The sequence below is a fragment of the Felis catus genome, chromosome F1 (assembly GCF_018350175.1).
Source record: "Felis catus isolate Fca126 chromosome F1, F.catus_Fca126_mat1.0, whole genome shotgun sequence".
NCBI classification, from domain to species: domain Eukaryota; kingdom Metazoa; phylum Chordata; class Mammalia; order Carnivora; family Felidae; genus Felis; species Felis catus.
This window is the reverse complement of record NC_058384.1, coordinates 50,249,288-50,269,484: the sequence shown is the minus strand read 5'-3', so window position 1 is coordinate 50,269,484 and position 20,197 is coordinate 50,249,288. Positions and strand designations below refer to the sequence as shown.

Below are 20,197 nucleotides of genomic sequence, written 5' to 3'. Positions count from 1 at the left end.
ATGCTAAAATGAATGTTATGGCTAGTTTTGTGCACTCACTGCAGAATTTCAGTTTTAAGAAGTATTTTAATGTTTCCACATGCCCTAAAGCTAAGCCAAGGGAATAGGGAATAAGTAGAGAAAATACATTTAAGTATTTTATTTTAAAATTTCCCTCTGCATTAAAATTACTATTTTGCTTGAGAATATACTAAGTAGCCAGTGTTTTATTCTTTAACTCAAGCTTAATCCATACAAAATATTTAACATTAATTCTGTTGTATTTTGAATCTCTCATCATTTAGGTAAGTGAAGTATTGTAGGTAAATTGCTCATCATAATTTAGTGCTTGATTCAAAGAAACAAATTAAGCCAGGATACATGCACATGATTTTAAAAAGTGCCAAACCTTTCACTTCTATAACATTTTATAATAGTTTAAAATATTTCCCTCTCTCTTTACTTATGATTATTTAGTCTCATTATTATGGAGTATTTAATGAGTCCTCAGAACAAAATATAATTTCCTTTTTTAATAAAAATGGGTTTTTTAAACAGAGTAGCACAATTAAAATGTCATTATTTCCTGTAACACTGATTCAGCTGACAATAGGTTCCTTGTACTCTTTTTCAAATGACTAATTCTCTTTTCTATAGAGAATATGCATGTGCATATGCCAAAAAAAGCAAAATCTCTAAATTCATATTATTGCAAACTATGCTGGTTTCTTTAATCAGGATATTTCAAATAGTAATCTGAGGGGATTTATTCTCTTAAATTAGGTAGTTAAAGTATCATAGGTCTCTTACTATAGACAAAGATATTAAAACTAAAACATAGCAAAGAAAATTAAGAAACACATTTTAATTAAAAGTAAGAAGAAACTGTACTTTGTTATCTGTTATTTCTTTTTTCAAATATTATATTCTGTGTTCACTATAATATATAAAGTTTGATATAAACTATGTTTACTTAAATATTTATTTTATACCAAGATTCGCATACTTGGACAATATATTCTATGGACATACATCTAAGTCAGAGTTAAATGATGGGATAATAGACAGGCCAGCCATGAAAAGTCTTTCTCCTTTTGGAAAGGGGAAGATACCTGAAAGAATGCAGAATTACACTATTTCAAAGAGATGTCTTTGCAGTATGTTTAGAATGTGTTACTTTTAAAGCAGAGATTTAGTAAAACCACTGAAGAAATCTTGTACATAGTGATTTTAGTGGACAAGATCTCATTAAATCAAAGCATATTGTGATGTTTACAGTGTTCTTATCTATCAATGGCTTAGAAGCATTTATTTATTTTTCCTATCATTTTGCCAGAAATTGCTATGTGCTACCATGAGTAAAAATTAATATTTTGATTTCCTCCTCTAAATACATGGTTTTATCAGGTTATCACTGAGAATAAGAAGAGGTGTGGCCTCATCTATGTGTAAATTTTTCTAAATCCAGTTGCTTAATAGAAGTAAAAACGTTCTGAGAGTCTTCTATTGGTCATATGGGTTGAAAATAGCAGTTTCATAAGCAAGGCTAAGAGAAGGAAAAAATAATTTCAACAGAGAAAATAAACTTTCCATTTAATGATGCTTTTTACACAATCTAATTCTCTATTAAAACTATTAAATACTTTATCCAGTTTTTCTGATATATTTCAATTAATACACCATAGTTTTTATCCCAATGCTTAGTCATTGCACCCAGTAAGCATTGACAAAATATGTCAAATTAACACTTAAGAAATATATATTATTTGTAACATATAATTGAGTTATATATGATATAATATATAGTCCTTTTCAGTATTTAAACATTCCCCTTTAGGTATATCTCCTGATTCTGTAGGCATAAAGCTTTCACATTTCTCTTTTCTTTAACCCCCTTCAAAACAAAGGGGATGTGTGACCTTTAATAACCATGTGGAGTTAGAGGATACATGGAGGTTCAATATGCAGTAGCTGCTGTGTTTGCTCCTATGAACTAATACTCAGTTGGTCTTAGGACTTTTCCTTGGAGAACATGGTCCTTACCTCTTACCTTTGGACTCAAAGCTGAGATCTACTTTGGATTTTTCATTTGATTCTGATCTTCTGCCACTCCACTTCTCACCCATCTGCAGCCCATTAACAGGGCAAGTGTTATTTGTGGTCCCTTGCAAACCACTTGCAAGCCATGGGGAACCAAGAATGGTGCCCAGGTTCATCCCTCTAGCCATGTTCTACTATCACCAAGACACCCATGTCATTTTGGAATTGTTCTTTGACAGGCTTCCAGCCTTCCCCAATAAGCAGTGAAGGATGTCACTATGCCTGCTGTTCTTTAACTTTCCAGAATTTCTAACTCTCTCCTTCCCCACTTCCCCATACATTTGGACTCAGGCATTGGACTTATCTACCTCACCCTTATTTACTGCCACCTTGTGGACTGGAAACAATGAGTTTGCCATGTTTTACTTCCTTCACGCCATATCCTAATTCTCTCCACACTGAAAATATAGTGAAACTATCTAATCTAATTATGATCTAAATTTTGTATTCCCTGAGTCAGCAAGTTTGGAACCCAACTGAATATCTGGAGTTTGAACACAAAAGTTGAATTTTAGGCTTTCATTAATTATCTAGGTGTGTAATTTAGTTATCTGAATTTAATTATTAAAATTCTCCCCACATGGGGCGCCTGGGTGGCGCAGTCGGTTAAGTGTCCAACTTCAGCCAGGTCACGATCTCGCGGTCTGTGAGTTCGAGCCCCGCGTCAGGCTCTGGGCTGATGGCTCAGAGCCTGGAGCCTGCTTCCGATTCTGTGTCTCCTTCTCTCTCTGCCTCTTCCCCATTCATGCTCTGTCTCTCTCTGTCTCAAAAATAAATAAATGTTAAAAAAAAAATTCTCCCCACAATTTACTAAGAAAATTATCTCATGAAAAGGAAGAGGTAAATACTATTTTAATATTGAATATTACTACACCAAAAATAATTTATTATATTTTCTCAATCATTTTTTATGTAGGAGATGATTTTTACAACCTTTTACCAAAAAAGAAAATTAATATATGAGTCTGTCAAATTTTGCCTAAATGACACTATAGTATGGGATTAATATCCTGTTCAGTGCAGATTATATTTTTTAAAGTAAATTTACTTGGAACACATGTTAAAATAAGTATTTTTTAAGCCACAAAAACAAAATTTGATTTGATTTTGAAAGATTCCTATCAAACTACAGTTTTCAAAATATCACATAAATTCAAAGAACCCAAAAGTCATGTATTTTTTTTCTTTGTGAAAAATTTTGGAGGATAGACAAGTTTTCCTTTAATGTTCCACTTAAGTTCACATTAATATTAGTTCATGTCTTGAGCACAGAGAGGCTGTGCAATTTTCTTTAGAGATCAAGAGTGTGAAGGATCACATGTATGTTTATAAAGGAGAGAAAGCATTAGCTTTAAAACCCTCACTGACCATCCATATATGATTAACAGAAAGTAGACAGTTGATTTACATAGAGTCTACTTTGAACATTTAAATGAATTGGTGTGGTGACTCAAAGATATGGGTGGCGGAAAAGATAACCTAATTTCACAAGGGGGTTACTTCTTACACATGACTACCTCTTGTACGAAGTATGATGTTGGAAAAAAATAATGAATGCACCTTGTATAAATCTGGATCAAGTGAATCTAAAAAGTCTAGTTTCTAGCCTATTTTTGTATTGAATATGATCCATGAAACACTCTATGCTAGACAGTCTGCAGATTGATGCAGTACTTTGTGCTAAAAATGAGACAAAATCCATGAATTATATTTCTCTACAAGTTTTACCCTTTGAACACCTGCACCAGAATCCCCTGTAGTACTTACTAAAAATCCACATTCTTAGGTTGTAGACAAGGCCTACAAAAAACAGACTCCTCAAGGCTGAGGAATCTGCACTAAAACAAACACAAGCAATTTTTAGATAAACCAGAATTTGAGAATGTCTTTTCTTATATAAACCTTTGTATGTGAGAGAATTAAGTTAGTAGTTGTTTCATTCATTGCTTGAGTTAAGGATTTAACTCTTTTGGTTTAAAATCTCATTTCTGAGATAGAAACAGGGAGAGAGAGAGTGAGGGAGAGAGAGAGAGATCCAATTTATGTTAGCAAAGAAGCTAACTAAGCAACATAATTTTAGTTAAAAGAACATTTTTCTATTAATCGTCTGAAATATAGTTAAGTACAAATGGAAAAATAGTTCACAATTATTGGACACCTACCAAATGTTAAGCACAGTGTTTTATACTTACATTGTATTCTAATTTTATAACATTTATGAGGTAGATATTATTAACATTGCAATAACTGGTGAGGAAATTACGATGAGCACAAAATAGGATGTTGTCTCCTTCTCCCTAGTATACCTCTGCTGCCAAGTCCTCCACCATTGTCACTTAGCAAAAAATTTACCTACTTTAAAACTAAACTCTTTCAAGAAGACTTCATCATCCACCTCTTTCCAGTCAGATATGTCTCTTATAAAGAGTACTCGTGGCCATGAAAACATGCTAACTGTCACCAATCATCAGAAAAATGCAAATCAAAACCACAATAAGAGATCATCATCATTTTATCCAAATGGATAAAATCAAAAAGACATGAAGTATCAAGTGTTTCCAGGATATGGAGAAAAAGGAATCTTTGTGCACCACTGGTGATAACATAAATTGGTACAGCCACTGTTGAAAACAGTTCGAAGTTTTCTCAAAAAAATTAAAAACAAAAATACACTTGACCCAGCAATTCCACCACTGGATATTTACTCCCAAAAAACAAAAACAGTAATTCAAAAAGATATATTCACACCTATGTTTACTGGAGCATTGTTTACAACAGCAAAGATATACAAGCATTCCAAATTCTCAATGATAGATAAATGGATAAAGAAGATATTATATATATATTATTACATGGCCATAAAAAAGGAGATCTTGAAAACTGCAACAACATGGATGGGCTGAGAGTATATAATGCTAAGTGAAGTAAGTTGGAACGAGAAAACAAATATCATATGGCTTCACTTATATATGGAACCTGATAAAACAAATAAATAAATAAACAAAAAGCAGAATCAGATCTATAAATACAGAGAACATACTAGTGTTTGCCAGAGGGAAGGGGAGTGAGGGGATGGGCAAAATGAGTGAAGGGGAGTGTGAGATACAGGCTTCCAGTTATGGAACGAATAAGTCAAAGAAATGAAAGGCACAGCATAGGGAATACAGTCAATGATATTATAATAGTGTTGTATGGTGGCAGAGAGTAGCTATACTTGTGGTGAGCACAGCATAGCATAGAGAGAAGATGGATCACTACGTTGTACACCTGAAACAAATGGAACATCGTGTATCAACTATATTCAAATTTGACAAGTTTAAAAACTAAAAATAATAATAAAATAAAAAGTAATCATATGTCATCACTGGGCAGGTTTCGGTGTTAATGTCTGTTTTTACATCTGTTTCTTCTAGAGATTAAAATTTTTTGTGGACAGGAATTTGTCCTAATTTATATGTCTTGTGAAAATAGCAGAAGGAACACTTCAGCTACAAGCTAAATTCTGAAACACTCTTAAGACATGCTAGATACATGTGAATTAAGATGACTAATTTTATGGCTTTCAGCTCAGAAGAGGCAAAGGGGTGAATGTCTTTGGTCTTCCTGAATCTAGGTTCATCTGACACCAGTTGCCTCCACCATGCCACCTAAGTTCAACCCCAATGAAATCCAAGTTGTATACTTGAGGTGCACTGTGGGTGAGTCAGTACCTTTTCTGCCCTGGCCCCAAAGATTGGCCCTCTGGGTCTGTCTACAAAAAAGGATGGTGATGGCATTGCGAAGACAACTGGTGATTGGAAGCGTCCGAGAATTACTTTGAAACTGACCATTCAGACATTAAGCACCGTGGACATATCACTTTTGATGAGATTTTCAACATTGCCTGACAGATGCAGCACCGATCTTTAGCCAGAGAACTCTCTGGAACCATAAAAGAGATCCTGGGGACTGCCCAATCTGTGGGCTACAATGTTGATGGCCACCACCCTCATGATATCATAGATGACATCAATAATGGTGCAGGGGAATGCCCAGCTAGTTAAGAACTACAAAGAAAAATACTTCAATGTTGACAACCAAAAAAAAAGATAATTGACTGAATATATTAAATATTAAATATATTTAATTAAAAACACACAGTTTCCTGAACAACAAATATCTATTCTTCCAAAGAAACAACAACAAAACAAACAAATAAACAAACAACAACAACAAAAACCCAGTAGTGCCTGTAGAAAGGAAAGATAGCAATACTTCCAAAAATTCTGTGTGCGTGTGTGTGTGTGTGTGTGTGTGTGTGTGTGTGTGTTCTGAGTTACTAAAGTCCCTGACTAAAAATAGAAATCTTCTCAAGGGAGCTAATTTGTGATCCCATGTGTCTCTTCATCAGGTTACAATGGCTTCCAGCTAAAAATGAAAGTGACACTACTTGGGCATGAAATTGAAGTATAGCTTTATAAAGTACAATAAATAGTTCTCATTTAAAATTTCCCAGGGGTTTCACAGACAGAAAAATTTAAATAGGTATATTGTGCTCTTCTGTTCATTACTAGTCTACTGGTATATATAGGTACAAGTGGAACAGAAAAAGAAGCATATATCACATAGTATTTCCCTATGTTGAATACGATGTACAAACACAAACAGAGACTGTTTCTACTTAGAAAGATGATTCTTAAAGATTCTCTGACTGTAAAAACCTCTTCTCCTGGACTGTCTATCTAATCAGATGTTCACTCTACTAGATTCTTTGGGATCAAGAACAAGTCACAATTAGGGTCATTCACTTTTAAAACTGCTAAAGCATGTCTGGGTCACCTATATTCAGCTGTTCCCTATCTTAAAGATGAATATACTGAGTCTCAAATTTATTTAAGTGGAGAGCATAAATACATTCATCCTGATGATAGTGGTCTGATCACTTCCAATCTACTGCTCCTTATATCAAACACTACTAGTCTTCTTTTCTTTTTTTTTTCTTTTTTACACTATTTCTATTTCTATTTCTATTTCTATATTTCTATTTCTATTTCATTATCACATAAAAAACATTTGTGGATTTCCCAGAAGGGTCAACATCTAAATCCTAAATGGTCAAGATGTAAGATACCACAGGTGAAGACATTTCAAATCCATGTAAGTATTTGACTAAAATATCGTGTGACATAGAAGAAAACTAAAAAATATTTTGTCTATTTGAATTTGTAACACATCTCCATTTATCAGGCATTAGAGATTCATAGAATATCATATCTGAAAAAGATAACAGAGATTATCGCAGATTTTAAATAATGACAATTCATGTAGGTTAAATTAGAAGTATAAATGTCATATAATTTAATTTTGAAAGATCACAAGACAATCTCAAATACTAACACTCAATCTCGAAACCTGTTAGCACTAGTTTATGAACTCAGAAATTTTCAGGATACAAAATCAATATACAAAATCCCATTGTATTTCTATATACTAATAACGAACTATTAGAGAAATTAAGAAAGCAACCCCATTTATAATTGCATCAAAAAGAATAAGATGTCTAAGAATAAATTTAACCAAGGAGGTGAAAGACCTTCACACTGAAAACTACGACATTAAGGAAAGAAATTGAAAAAGCTACAGATAAGTGCAAAGATAACCCATGTTCATGAACTGGAAGAATTAATATTGTTAAAATGTTCATGCTACCCAAAGCAATTTACAGATTGAACTAATCTCTGTCAAAATTCCAACATCATTTCTCATAAGACTAGAATAAACAATCCTAAAATTTGTATGGAAACACAAAACACCTTGAATTGCCAATGCAATCTTAAGAACAGGGGCTCCTGGGTGGTGCAGTCAGTTACGCATCTGACTCTTGATCAGCTCAGGTCATGATCTCACCATTCATGGGATTGAGCCCCACATGGGGCCATGTGCTAACAGTATAGAGCGTGCTTGGGATTTTCTCTCTCCCTCTCTCTCTGCTTTTTCTCTCTCTCTCTTTCTCTCTCTCTCTCTCTCTCAAAATAAATAAATAAACATTAAAAAAATAAGAAGAAAAAAACTAGAGGTATCACAATCCTTGATTTCAAACTATATTACAAAACTATAGTAACCAACACCATACAAAATTGGCATAAAAACAGAAACATAATCAATGGAACAGAATGGAGAGCTCATAAATAAACCCATTCACATATGGTCAATTAATTTATGACAAAGGACCAAAAATAAGGAAAGGACAGTTTCTTCAACAAATGGAGTTGGAAAATCTGGAAAGTTACATGCAAAAGAATGAAACCAAACACTACTTTACACCATACACAAAAATTAGCTCACAACTGAATAAAGACTTGAATGTAAAACCTAAACCATAGAACTCATAAGAAAAAAAATAGTAGTAAGTTCCTTGCTTTCAGCCTTGGCAATGGTTGAGTTTGACACCAAAAGCAAAGATAACAAAAGGAAAAATAAGCAGGTGGTATATATCAATCTAAAAAGTTTCTGCATAGCAAAGGAAACCATCAACCAAATAAAAAGACAACTGACTGAATCAGAGAAAACTTTTGCAAATCATATGTTTGATAATAGACTAATTTCCAAAATATATGAAGAATTCATACAATTCAATAGCAACAAACAAAAATCAAATGATCAATAAATTAATAAATGGTCAGAGGATCTTGGGACACCTGAGTGGATCAGTCTGTTTAGTGTTCAGCTTTGGCTCAGGTCATGAATTTATGGTTTATGAGTTCAAGCCCCACATTGGGCTCACTGCTATCAGCACAGATCTCACCTGGGATCCTGTCCTCCTCTGTCTCTGCCTCTCCCCCACTTATACACACTCTCTCTCAAAATTAAATAAAACTTATAAAAATAAATAATAAAAAATGGACATAGGATCTAAATAGACATTTCCCCAAAGAAGATATATAGATAGCCAATAAGCACATAACAAGTTTCTCAACAGCATTGACCATCAGAAAAACACAAATCAAAACCACAATGAGATATCACCTTGCACCTGTTAAGAATGGTTATTATAAAAAAGAAATAACAATTGTTGGTGCAGATGTGGAAAAAAGGTAACATTTGTGCACTATTGGTGGAAATGTAAATTGGTGCAACCACTGTGGAAAACAGTACGGAGATTCCTCAAAACAGTAAAAATGGTGGGGCGCCTGGGTGGCGCAGTCGGTTAAGCGTCCGACTTCAGCCAGGTCACGATCTCGTGGTCCGTGAATTCAAGCCCCGCGTCGGGCTCTGGGCTGATGGCTCAGAGCCTGGAGCCTGCTTCCGATTCTGTGTCTCCCTCTCTCTCTGCCCCTCCCCCGTTCATGCTCTGTCTCTCTCTGTCCCAAAAATAAATAAAAAACGTTGAAAAAAAAATTAAAAAAAAACAAAACAGTAAAAATGGAACCACCACATGATCCAGCAATTTCACCTCCAAGTTTTATCTGAAGAAAACGAAAACATTAATTCAAAAAGGTATATGTACCTTCATGTTCATTATAGCATTATTTACATATAGCCACGGCATGGAAACAGCCTAAGCATTTACCAATGGATGAATGGATAAATTAATATAATGTAATATATATATATATATATACACACACACACACACACATATAATAATGATATATGTATACATATATATATATATATACATATAATGATGTATTATTTGGCTATAGAAAATAATGAAATCTTGATATTTGTTTTTGTTTTTAATTTTTCAACATTTATTTATTTTTGAGAGAGAGAGGCAGAGTGTGAGTGGGGGAGGAGCAGACAGAGAGGGAGACCCAGAATCCAAAGCAGGTTCCTAGCTCTGAGCTATCAGCACAGAACCTGACTTGAGGGCTGAACTCATGAACCACAAGATTATGACCTGAGCCAAAGTTAGATGCTTAACTGACTGAGCCACCTAGATGCCCCAACATTTGTGGGGTTTTTTTAATGTTTATTTATTAATTTTGAGAGAAAAAGCGCACACATGAGTGGGAAGGGGCAGAAGGAGAGAGGGAGAGAGAGAATCCCAAGCTAACTCCACACTCAACGTGAAGCCCAACATGGAGCTCAAACTCAGGACTGTGAGATCATGATCTGAGCCAAATCAAGAGTGGGACGCTTAACCCACAGAGCCAGCCAGGTGCCCTGAAGTCTTGCCATTTGTGACAACATGAATGGACCTCAAGGGCATTACATTAAGTTAAATACATCAGAGAGAGAAAGACAAATACACTTATATGTGGAATCTAAAAAAAAACAAAACAAAAACAAAAACAAAACAAAAAAACAAAACTGAGCTCCTCAGTACAAAGAATAAATTAGTGGTTGCCATAGGTGGGGGTGGAGAGGGGCATAGGCAAATTAGGCATAAGTGGTCAAAAGCTATAACACTTCTAGTTATAAAATAACTCCTGAAGATGTAATGTATTAACTACAGTTAATAATACTGTTTTATATATCTGGAGTCCAATCTTAAATATTCTCATCATATGAAAAAACAATTTATAGCTATGTAGTGATAGATGTTGACTAGACTTACTATGGTGACCATTTTGCAATATACACAAATAGAGAATCATTATGCTCTAAGCCTGAAACTAATTTGTTAGAGTATATGTTGTTGTACTTCATTTTGTTTTAAGAGGAGTATAAATAAATCATATGACTTAATTTTGAAAGAACACAGAACAACCTCAAAATGTTTTAGGTTTTTGTGGAGCCTGGGTCACTCAGTTGGTTAAGCCTCTGACTCTTGATTTCAGTTCAGATCATGATCCCAGAGTTGTGGGATAGAGTCCCACGTTGGCCTCCGCACTGAGCATGGAGCCTGCTTGAGATTCTTTCTCTCTCCCTCTGCCCCTCCCTCCCACTTGTGCTCTCTCTGTCTCTGTCTCTGTCTCTCTCAAAATAAATAACATTTAAAAAAATTAAAAATGCTTTTGGTTTTCAGGGAGCCTGGGTGGCTCGGTTGGTTGAGCCTCTGACTTTGGCTCAAGGTCAAGATCTCATGGTTCATAGGTTCGAGCCCTGCTTCGGGCTCTGTGCTGACAGCTAGGAGCCTGGAGCTTACTTCTGATTCTGTGTCTCCCTCTCTCTCTGCCCGCCCCCACCCCTCCTCATGCTCTCTCTCTCTCTCTCTGTCTCTCAAAAATAAATAAATGTAAAAAAAATTTTTTTTAAATGCTTTAGGTTTTCAAAAATGGCTGAGAGGCAAAATCAATTCTACTGACTAGCTAATGTAAAGAAAAATAATGTTACTGGATATTGTGCATTAAATAACTGTAAAAAAGAAAGTTTAATTTAGTAAAAACTCTATTTTTTAATGTTTAGTTTTGAGAGAGAGAGAGAGAGACAGGGGGAGGGGCAGAAAGAGAGGGAGACACAGAAGCAGGGTACAGGTTCTGAGCTGTCAGCACAGAGCCCCACTTGGGGCTTGAACTCAAGAACCATGATATCATGATCTGAGTCGAAGTCAGAGGCTTGACCGACTGAGCCACCCCGGTGCCCCAAAACTCTGTATTTTAAGAATAATACATGTAGTCAAAGATTTATGTTACCAACTACTTAGATGTGATTGGTCACATCTGATTTCTGCCATTTTTTATGGATCGGTTTGTGTATAAACACATCTTGGTCAGTATGTGAAAACAGTAGTAGTGTTTGCTAGAGGTGGCCAACCAGTGCCATCCACTTCCTTCTACCATCATAACAGAACACTTGCTTTGTTACGTTGTCTATCCCATTCAGTGCAGCCCCTGTGACGCAGAAAAGCAAACCTTACCCATAACTCCATAAATAAACCCTGATTAGTATGGGCTGGTCAAGGGAATCACAACCCCCTTATCAGTAATATTAGTGCAAGGACACTGGCGTAAGTCTAGCAGATCCTATAATTCCCTGGCAACTTTTATTTGCTCAGAGTTTGGTGCCTGACTTATGGTGGTCCAGTCAGTTCTAACAAAAGACCTTATATTCCATGATTCGGGAGAAGCCTTCTCTCTCTTTTGTTGAAGGTGAACAAGGAAGCTTTCTGCCTCAGTTGCTTCCTGCAGTCATATTATAGCCCTGAGGGAAGCCTACCTCACAACAAATCCAACATGTTTTGGTATAGCACCGAATGGAGAAATACAAGGGAAATATAAACAAACTAATTGAGGGCTCAGTTATGTCTTGGAGTGTACCAAAGTTCAGACTGTTTAACGTGTCTTTTTGTTTAAGCCAGAGGTGTTTAGTGTGCCCTATGGCTAGCAAGATAAGCCTCGGGTGAGAAATTAAGATGTGAATCCTGGGTCCCATCCCAGACCAACTGGATCAGGAACTTAAGAGTGTTGTCTACGGATATGTGAGGGCTGTACAAGATATCAATGGCATTTTCAAATGCATCAAAGGTTAAGAGGTATTAATGTGAATATGAACCACTTTTGAGTCAATATTTCTATTAATCATAGTCAAATATACTCTAATAAAAAAAAACAATCGTTTCTATCAAATGTGCCATTTATACATATGTAGTCACCAAAATAATGCTCTACTTTAAAAATATTTTTAGTAAATTTTCATTAATTTTAATGTAACCTATTTAAAAACCATAATTTAAAATTATACTATACATCTATATTTTCAATCTGTAAATATTCTTTTCATTCAATGAACAAAAAGAAGGTCCAGGCATATTTCACCAAATTATAGTAGGTAAGAAAAATATATTGATATCTGCTTCTGGTACCTAACATGGAGTTCCTAAATCCCTTGAAATATCCTGAGTCATAGGAGTCCTGGGAGCATTTTTTTTTTTTTTTTTTTGGTAGTAAAGTGACTAGGTATACGTGTGGAAGAGGATTGGTCACCAGAAAAATCAAGTCCTTGTTAGAACCTTGGAATTTTTAGTCCCACTTTTACCCTCTGGGAAGGACAGAGGGGCTGGTGATTGAGTTAATAGTTGATCAAGCCTATGTGATGAAGCCTCCATAAAAATCCATAGACTATGAGGTTCGGAGAGCTTCTGGTTTGGGGAACGTATCTATATGTGGGGAAGATGGCACATCCTGACTCACCAAATACAGAAGCTCCTGGGCTTGGAATCCTTTTGGACCTTCCCTTGTTCTGGCTGTTCGTCTGTATCTTTTATCATATCCTCTATAATAATCTGGAAAAGCATAAGTGAGTGTTTTCTGGAGTTCTGAGAACCACTACAGCAGTGTATCCAACCTGAGAAGAGAATCATGGGAACCCTTAATATTTAGCCAAGTTGACACAAGCGTGGGTAACTGAGGGATCCACTACTTGTGACTGGCATGTAAAATAAGAGACAGTCTTATGGAACTGAGCCCTTAACCTATGGGGTCTGTACTAACTTGGTTGTTAGGACTGTAGGACCCCAGATGGTGTCTGGAGAGATGAAAAATTGGTTGGACCCCAGATGGTGTCTGGAGAAATGGGAAATTGGTGGGTAGGAGGGGAAAAAAAAACCTACATATTTACTGGTAGAAGTGTTGTGGTGTGAATAAAAAGAAACCATAGTATCCTTATAGTAGACATGTTTTTTTCTTACCAGTCTATCATGAAAAAATCTAAATACTAGTTAATAGTAAAAATACATTTTCATAATCACTAGAATATCAATCTTGAGAATAAATCCACATGAAACATTCTTAAATGGATGCTGATGTCATGTGTGCAAGTATGTATATTTGTATGTATGGTATATATTTTTTTCTCTAAAGAGACTTAAAGAAATTGAAGTAATATATTTTTACATTAAAAAAATTACATGGTTGATTATGGTTTCATTTGTGAAATTATAGGCAATTTTAAAAATTATAGAAATATATGCAATAAATATATTCATATGCTCCTCAGCTGGAAGACTTTTAAACACATGAACATTCAAATGTTAATGTTCTGTAATAGCTCCTTCTTATTATAAATTAAAATTAGTTACATTATCTTTATACTTAATAGCAACTATCAATTTTAGAAATCCAATTTACTTTAAAACATCCTTTCAGACTCTATGCTAAAATTTCTTTGAAGGTGTCTCCAGAGAAGGAGGCTTTGCCATTAAAACCATCCAGTCTATTCACAGAACAGATGAAAGAGTCCTAGGTTCACATACTGATGCTGGACATACTAGAAAATCAGAATCAAGCTTTACACGCATCAGAACACAGAGTTGAATGTTCAAGCTTGACCAGTCTATAAAACAGGCCAAATGAAAAATTTTGAAGTCTAAAAAAAAAAAAAAAAGCACCCTAGTCACAGTGATCTGGTCAACTTTTCTGCCATGACTTTAAAGGTGCGCTTACTTTGAATTGTTTTAAAATATTAGATTTCTCTTTATTATCAAAACATTTTTCCTACTGTCCTGAAAACATAATGTTCTGAATCAATAAATTATACATGCAAATTATCTGAAAATTGTTCAATACTGAATTAGCCTCGCAAGTGTGAACCTGAAGAAACAAAGTAAACAGCCTATCATCTAACTTGATGTAAGTCAAATTACAGTATTCTGGCTCCATGGGAAAGATTTATTAAATTGGTACTCAGTTAACCCATTAAGTTGTGCTGGGTGAATCACTTGAATTCTTTTTTTTTTTAATGTTTATTTTTGAGAGAGAGAGAGAGAGAGAGAGACCAAATGTGAGCGAGAAGGAGTGGGGGGCAGAGAGAAAGGGAAACACAGAATCTGAAGCAGGCTTTAGGGGCTGACGCAGGGCTGGAACTCATGAACCACAAGATCATGGCCTGAGCCAAAGTCGGATATTTAACCAACTGGGAACCCAGGCACCCTGAATCACTTGAATTCTTAAGGCAAGTCTGCATAGCACCCCCATTTGGTTCTAAGTTTCTAACAGGGTGAAAACAGAATGAGTGCAATTAAAATGCCTGCCAAAATCATACGTGGAGAGAAGAGAGATCAACATCACCATCAAATAAGCAGGGATGAGCCAATTGTCTTCACTGCCTAACACAGAACAAATACATGTACATGAGTACATGAATAATTTAATAATTGCAGGAGGAATTAATCAACATATCAGTGGATCACAGTATGAATAAGAAATGCACTCTCTAAGGGAAATTATGAACTAAAGGGTGATTCTGTAGATAAATTGAAAAGTATTGAGGTTCTTCCATGTTTGGGAGCTCTTTCTTTAAATTCTCTTGGTATTTAATACTAATTCTCTTTAATGTAATCCTTCTCATAACTAAATATACTGATTTTGAATCATTATCCCCATCCCCATAGGTAATTGTATAATATGTCTACACCCAAGTGAAAATCGAAGAGGGAAGTTTTTGGCTCAGAAAGCAATGTGTATTTTAAGCAGACCTTCTTAAGGGAATGTGTGAAATATATCTGAAGTCATTTGTACTCTACAATGTGCCAGATAACATATCTACCTTATCTCATTTAATCCTCAAGAAAAACTCCAGGCGATAGTGATAATCACTCCATGTAACCACAAACAACCAAATCCGAGCAGAAGAAAAAGTAAAATTATACTTGAACCCTGCCTGTGAACACCATAGTCCATGCTCTTTAAATCAAATTACTGGTTACACTGCAGTTTTGTTTTCTATGGTTTTGTTATTTGCAAGTTATCATTCTAATAAAACAAACTTCAGTCCTTCGCAAACAAAAATTAATAGCAGTAGCTATTGTGTAGCCAGGAGCACAATCTGACACCTTTGAAAGGTTATTACAGAAAGAAGGAAAATGAATCCACTGAAGAAATCCATGGCCCAGGGCTGAAATTTAATACAAGTTTATATTGTACTTCTAGAATAATTTTGTTTGATGGGCAAATGGAACCATGCTAAAAACATGTGGTCATTTTTTCTTAATAAACTTCTAGAGGCTCACAACTTCATAAAACACAGTTATTTATTAACGTATTTACTTCCTTCACTTGGAGAAGAATGGCAATTACTAAAAATGTTCTCATATTTGCATAGCAACCAAGACAGAAGTAATTAACCAATGGATAAAAACTATCTTTAGTAAAAAAACAATTAATGATAATAGTACCTTAAATTTATAAAGCACTTTATAGTTTTAAAGGCTCTTTCATACACATTATGTCATTTAGCCCTTCAAGAGCTTGGTGAGATTGCCAGAGAAGATAAATTATTAACCCAGTTTTATGGGTGAGCAAAGTAAGGCTCAGAAAGTTTAAGTGTCTTACCTAATAATACACATAGTTTTATGGTGGTGTTTATATATTATTATTAAAGTCAAATGTCTTTCTGGATTTTTGGGGGTCCTCCCTTTTAACAGCAATGGTTTTACTATCTGGGATGGAGTTTTACAGTTTCCCAGTTTTGAAGACGGTTTAATCTAAAAATTATAACTGAATAGTTTCCATGAAAAAAAAATAACCATAACATCCCATAAACATGGCTTTTAAAAATCCTGCAGTAATATTAGGTTAGTATATTTCTAATACAGAAAACCAAGAACATAAACAAATGAACCAAAAAGGAAGCAATTGTTCTTCGGCTTATTGAAATAAAAAGGGCATCCATGCCCTGCATCAACAGTTCCTGAATTTTAGGATTAACACTACCACATTCTTAGTTGGTAGTAATAAAAAATATTTTCCAAGAATCATCGGCATGTCACATTCTTTCTTAGCATGAATAACGATGAGCGGTTTTGAGCTCTAATGATGCTGCAAGATCACAGAGAATGCAGCTTGGAGGCTTACCATAGAAATTAGTGCAGTGTCACATTAGCAAGCAAGACACAATCAGAGAAACAAATTCAAACTGAAGGAAACGCATTGCCAGATATAATTCTCTGAAATAAAGCAAAAACATGCAACAATATTGTTTTAGTTTTCAGTTTAAGCTTTCTGAATTCCAAAGGTGGATTTGGGGATTTCATTTGCAATCATCCTTTACCATGCTAGATTTGCTGCTGTCACTGTATCAGATGGACAAAAAAGTAGCAAAATTAATCCAAATATATTCAGGTAATAGGACTGAAGACTAATCAGCCAGATCCATGTGTCTTTTTCATCATTTTACTTAGGTGATACAGCGTGCCTAGGAACATTCAACGAATACCTGATGATTTGGGCTGTTGAGGCAGCCGGATTTTGCCCATTCCTTCATTTGCATATTTTAAATTTGACTTCCAAGTTGTCTTAAGTACTGTGAAACTGTTAGCTGTTAATACTACAACAGCTGCAGAAGTAAAACTGTAGACATGGCTATAGGGCACTGATATTAAACTCAGCTCTACCACTAAATCTTTATGTTCCCAGTTCTTAGGCACAACTGCTGTACTGGCTGCTTTCTTTCATCTTTCTGAGAAATCGGCAAGAATAATATAAGATGCTTCAGAGTAGTCACCTATCCATCATTATCCTTTAATATGTTATGGACCATGCTTTATAAGCTTAACACAAATCACATTATCCTACTATTTCTGCTAGACCTGTATTTTCACACCACTACAAAAATAAGAACTATCTGGATGAATCTCCTGACAGATCAGATTTTAATCTCAAGTGATATAAAATACAATGCATTTTAGTTTGGCTTTTTCCTCTCTTATTTTGCAATAATTCAATACAGCTTTGAGATGAACTGAGATACATGCTGCCGGGCTGTGATATACATCCAGTTAATTTATAATAGGCAAGCATCGTATATGCTGAAAACAGTTTTGTCATCATGAGCCAAGAGTTTCCTCAAAAAACCTTTAGGATCTCCTGTCTAATTTCCTCTAGAAAAAAAAAAAAGTGCCCCATGAAAACTCTACCAAATCTAAATAAAACAAAACCAAAAACTAATAAAGTTTAAATGAGAATGATAAAACAGTTTCACTCACTAATTAATTTAGTTACTTTTATAGCTAATTCACTTTAATTAAAGCCTTTAAAGTGAAGGGAGATCAGTACAAACTCAAAGGTTTCACATGAATATTATCGAGGCTTTCTTTTGGTCAAATTAGATGCCAGATTACAGCCAATCTTAAAATATTTCAGTCTAAGGTACTAGCCATGTTCCTTGAACTGAAACTCTTTGATCATTACAGGACAAGTTTTGTAGCAGCAGCAAATCAATTTATTGAGTAAAAAAATTATACAGTTTGAATTTTGTCAGCAACTCTGAGGGCCACACCCACAAAAGATGGGTGTTCTTGCAATTAAAAATCAACACAGTTCTGGTTTACCACCTTACATAATAGATTATCAAATCCACCTATGTTATATGGCAATCTAAAATATTTGAATCCCTCTACACTCAAGAAATGGTATTGGCATGTATAGTTCTCTCCATAAAGTATAAACTTAAAGGCATTGCTGTTACCCAATTCTTTGGTAAACCCTGGCGGAAAGGAGTGATGTTCGAGAAAAGATTTATGCATCATACAGTTTATACATTCAATGCATTAAAACTCTAATTTATATCAAGTTTAATATCTGGAAATGAGAACATACTGACATCATTAATACAAAAAATTAGTAATTTATCTTTTTAACCAAACAAGTACTGTTTTAAATGTTATGCTTTTCATGTTTATTCAGAGAAAATGCTGTGTATGATATAGTTCCAACCCCCTCAAAAAATGTCTGTTCTTTTCTATGTTTATGTATTTTTTCACATTTTTGTGATTTCTTTTTATTTTTTCTATTTTTTATAAAATCTTCTTTTAATTATATCAGATAAAACTTATTTAAAAAAATTGTTCTCCACCTGATCTTGCATCAACATTTTATTGTAGGTGTTTTAATTGCTTAACCTATAAAACTAGAGAGCTGAACTATACCCAAGGGTCATTTCCATTCTAAAAAGCTCTGATATAAAGATCTGAAATTATCAATTAATTAATAGAAAAGATTGATCTTACTGATGAATTCAAAACACAAAGGTCAGTGAAGTTTATTTACTAGTACTTTTTTATTTTCTTTTTAAAAACCATATATGTAACGTCTTTTCTATCAATTATACTAGATCATCAATTCTCAAGTGAGTGATTCAGCCCCTCCCCCTGCCACGAGGCTGTTTATCACAGTCTGCAGAAATTTTGGTTGTCAAAACAGCAGGGAGTTTAAGCTATCAACTTCCAAGTGTTAACCGTATGGGTTAGAATGGTACAATATTGCTGCTGAAGACGGCCTTGAGAAAATAGTCAAATTAAATCAATGGTTCTGGAGAGTGGGAGGATCTCACCCCCAAGGTACATTTGGCAGTGTCTAAAGAAAGTTTTGGTCATATGACTTGGCTTAGGAGTTGCTAATGGCCTTGGAAGTAAAAGCCCACAATGGCATTAAACATCTGAAAACGAACAGAATGGCCACTCACAATAAAGAATTACCTAGCCCAAAATATCAACAGTGAAGTTCTGAGGCTGAGAAACCCTGTGCTAGATGGAAAAGGTCTCTCTGTCCTTAATTTGCTCTCTATTTAGATAAATATAAATATCTCCATAAAAAGCACCATAACTATAAACACAACCTATTTTAGAAGAAAACAAAACACTCCATTTTTTATTTAATATATCTTCATCTCTTTCTAAATTGTAGTCTAATATTTTAGCTCCTTTTATCTTAACCTACTAGCGAAAGATGTTTTGCATATCTTATACAATGAAAAAAACTAAAACCTAAAGGATTTTTTTTTAGAAAGTGAAACTGATATTCTGTTTTACAAACTGATAATTCTTTGGCAGAAGTTTCAAGTAATTTCCCTTTAACTAAGCATCTTCTAAAGAAAATTGATGTGAATGTCTCACTTTGGAAGATAGAAACTGAGAATTACACTGAATATTATTCATGCGACACACACTTAGTGAGCACTCTTTGCATGCCAGGATGATGTGAAGGAGTAGACCATATGACAAACTGAAGAAATTAAAATTGAAATGCCAAAAAGCCTAGGATTTGGGTATGGAGAATAATGAGTGAGAGAGAATGATAGAAAACGAATCCAGAGAGGTAGGCAGGAGTAAAAATGACATGAGGCATGGAAGGTCATGTAATGGAAGCCATTAGTATATTTTAAGCAGTAAAATGCCAAGAATTGGTCCCTTCTCCTCTGATTTATTCCCTTCTCTTCTTTATTCCTGCCTCCTTTCGTTTTTCTTCTTTCATTTTTC

General features: G+C 34.7%; 1 protein-coding gene and 1 pseudogene across 3 annotated transcripts in view; one reads left to right on the top strand and one right to left on the bottom strand.

Annotated features, from left to right (window-relative positions):
• Positions 1 to 20,197, bottom strand: part of BRINP3 (BMP/retinoic acid inducible neural specific 3) — a 410,843-nt gene that overhangs the window by 312,319 nt on the left and 78,327 nt on the right. The gene's annotated exons all lie outside the window — the stretch shown is intronic.
• On the top strand, positions 5,364 to 6,206 carry LOC109495738 (annotated as a pseudogene).